The sequence below is a fragment of the Aquarana catesbeiana genome, linkage group LG01 (assembly GCF_042186555.1).
Source record: "Aquarana catesbeiana isolate 2022-GZ linkage group LG01, ASM4218655v1, whole genome shotgun sequence".
NCBI lineage: Eukaryota > Metazoa > Chordata > Amphibia > Anura > Ranidae > Aquarana > Aquarana catesbeiana.
In genome coordinates, this window is record NC_133324.1 from 27,884,537 (window position 1) to 27,888,025 (window position 3,489).

A 3,489-nucleotide genomic window follows, 5' to 3' on the forward strand; every position below is an offset into this window, starting at 1 on the left:
CTGAGGCACCCCTTTTCTCCGCCTCTACCCACCTCCGAGCACCCTCTACCTACCTCCCATTACTGCCCTTTTAGAGAATACAGAACCAAGTACCATTTTGTGGTGATAAGTAATTTGTATGGTGTGACGACACCCCGAGTATGAAAGGGGTTAAAGTCGTTTAGGACATTCCATACCCAAACACAAAGGCAGCTACCGAACACTTCAATCAGCTGAGCAAGGAACCCATACAAATAATTCTCCCCCAAATAGGAGACAAGATGCCCTGTCTTCAGGTTCAAGCAGGAATGAATCTTTATTCAAACACATGTTATACAGTTCCCATTTCGAAACATTCCCCCCCAACACCCGCAAAACAGGGCGGTTTAAACTGTCCAATAACAATGGACACACAGGCCTAGGTGTGCTTAACTTCTCATCAGTAAACAACAGGGGGCTGCTGGAGGAATCCCCCCTCCCTCTTTCCTCACAGCAAGATCATAATAGTTGAGGCAGACAGCCACAATAGACAATAGAATACAGTCACACCCCAACCATCACAGCAAAGAGTCCACAACAGGATGAGACAGCACACATTATATATACATATATACAGCATTGAGTCTGACTAGCACAGATCATAGTGGAGTTCTCATTCACCCTGTGCCCCTATTAGTGACTTCTGTCACATATGGCATCTGTTAATGATAACAAGAAAAGCAGTAAAATAGATCCCCTGTAGCCATTTACAATAAAGCCCCTCTAGCAACAATAGATCCCCCTGTTAACAGTGGGCCACCCAAAACAGCAGCAACAACAGAGCTCCTCACAACCAGCATCAATAGACTCTCCAGCAGCCAACAACAATAGTCCCCTCCCTCAATGGTAGATCTCTCCCAGCCATAACTGACCCCTCAGTGATATAAAACCCACCCCCAGCAACACTAGGTCCCCCATCAGTAAGAATAGACCCCCCTGCACAAATAGATCCCCTCCAGGTAGAATAGATCCCTCAGCAGCCAGCATCAATAGACCTTGCAGCACACCCCAGCACCCCTTACCATTACATACAGTCAGTGCTGGAGGTGCCGGAACTGCGTCCCCCCGCGTTCCCACTGAAGAAAAGCCCTGTGTACTGAACTAATTTGTGTGTTCACCTTTGCACGCGAGCACCGAGGGATGGGGCATTTTACATTTTTTATTATTACTGATGGGACACTGGAACACTATTGCAGATTTTTTTGTGCACTGGTACACTGTGACAGATGTTGATGTGATGCTGGCACACTGTGACAGATGTTGATGTGATGCTGGTACACTGTGACAGATGTTGATGTGATACTGGTACACTGTGACAAATGTTTTGTACACTGGTACACTTGTTGATGGGACACTTAGACAGGAACAGATGGTGCTTGGTGCACTGGTGTGGGATTGCTGCAGTCCATGTGATCTCTGTGTAGCTGAACACTAAAATCATCAGTTACACACAGAGAATATGACAGGCTGCAGCATCTCCCCCACCTCCCTCCCCCCCTCACACACTGAGCTCTCTTTGAGCTCAGTGGGGAGAGCTGACACAGAGACACATGTCTCTATTTACACTGTGTGAAGGCTGCGATTGGACACAGCCATCATGCAATCAGGAGGGCCAAGCACAGCACCCATGTCCCGATCTGTGATGTTACATGTCAGAGGGACACAGCCATCACAGGATCGCTCCGCTGCTAGGCCATAAGGCTGCGCGGAGTGTAATTTTGATGGGACATATGGGTATGTCCAGTCAGAACAGTGAAGCTCCCTCTCGGCCGTTTATGTGCAGTGGCCGTGTAGGAAGTGGTTAAGAAGGAAAGGGCTAATATGTGTCATGTGATTGATTATTTCAGATAATTTAATATTTGTGAAATGTTGTAACATACACTGTTTTCCTCCTGCAGACAGTGACCTCTGCCACAAATGTCCTCATGACCAGTGGCCAGATGAAAGAAAAGTGAGTTGTATCCTCAAAACATAGCACTATCTGTCGTATGAGATGGATATTGTGACTCAAGCATTTGAAGTTATTTCCATATTATGTTGTGCTGTAACTCTAAGCATACTGACATTGTTTATTTTATTCCTTGATACTCCAATTGTCAAAGCCAATAACCAGACTGTGAGCTTCATCCTCCTGACCTCCATCTTGCTGAGCTTCCTCTGTGTCTTCTTGTTCCTCGGTTGCCCTGTGGATATAACCTGCATGCTGAGACAAATGTCATTTGGGATCTTCTTCTCCATCACTGTTTCTTTTGTTCTGGCAAAAACTATCAGAGTCTGCATTGCCTTCAAAGCAACCAAACCTGGCAGCTACTGTAGGAAATGGGTTGGAGAGAAGACTTCTAACTCTGTTGTCATAATCTGCTTCTCTGTCCAAGGTCTTATGTGGTTGTCAGCATCTCCTCCCTACCAAGAGTATGACATGGACTCCTATCCTAGGAAGATCATCATTCAGTGTAATGAAGGGTCAATTATTGGGTTCTGCTCTGTGTTGGGTTATATTGGGTTTCTGGTAGCTGTGAGTTTTGTTCTGGCTTTCATGGTGAGGACATTACTGGACTGTTTTAATGAGGCCAAATACATCACCTTCAGCATGCTGGTGTTCTGCAGTGTCTGGATTGCCATGGTCCCTATCTGAGCACCAGAGGAAAATACATGGTGGCTGGGGAGATATTCACCATATTGGCCACCAGTGCATGATTATTAGGATGTATATTTTTTTGTAAAATGTTACATAAAAATCAGAAAACCTGAGAAAATTTCCAGAATTTGTTTTGACAGAGTCAGATTATAGTATATCTTTGTTAGTAGCAATCATGGAAAGCAAAGTTAGGTTGACTAGTATAACAGTTGTATGTGGAGGATATCTAGACTTTTCAATGTATCTGATTTGACATCAAGCGTTGAGTAATAACAGTGCTGTACCCTCTGATGCTTCTTGCAGGCATCTGTGATAGTCTTTAATAAACCCCCATATCCCTTAAAATCTCTTCAATTATAAATACAGGCTGTATGTAAATGCAAGATTTCAAGAAGTCAAATTCGAACCCCATCCCTCCTAGCAATAAGACCCACTAATGTCATTAAATGTCAGAACTTAAGTGGGCATTGCTTTGGCTTTTGATATTTAAATGGCAAAGGATGGGCTTAGCACTGGGAGGTGAGCAGCTTAATTTATAACTTTAAATTTTTTTTATAACTTTAATTATTTTCTGAGGGTTTAAAAATTACAAAGGTAAACCAGGATAGCAAAAAACAGTGGTTCAAGAAGCACTGTCAAAACAAGGTCACAACTAGAAGTTTAAATATAAATATATAAGGGGTCCATATAGTGAACTTGGTGTTGAGTTATTCACTTTACGGTCAACACAGAGGACAAGGGGGCACTCTTTACGACTGGAGGAAAAGAGATTTCATCTCCAAATACGGAAAGGTTTCTTCACAGTAAGAGCTGTGAAAATGTGGAATAGACTC

General features: G+C 43.6%; 1 pseudogene; it reads left to right on the plus strand.

The window, feature by feature from the left end:
• The first annotated feature begins 2,011 nt into the window (after window positions 1-2,011).
• Window positions 2,012-2,769, plus strand: LOC141137373 (vomeronasal type-2 receptor 26-like; annotated as a pseudogene).
• Window positions 2,770-3,489: the final 720 nt, after the last annotated feature.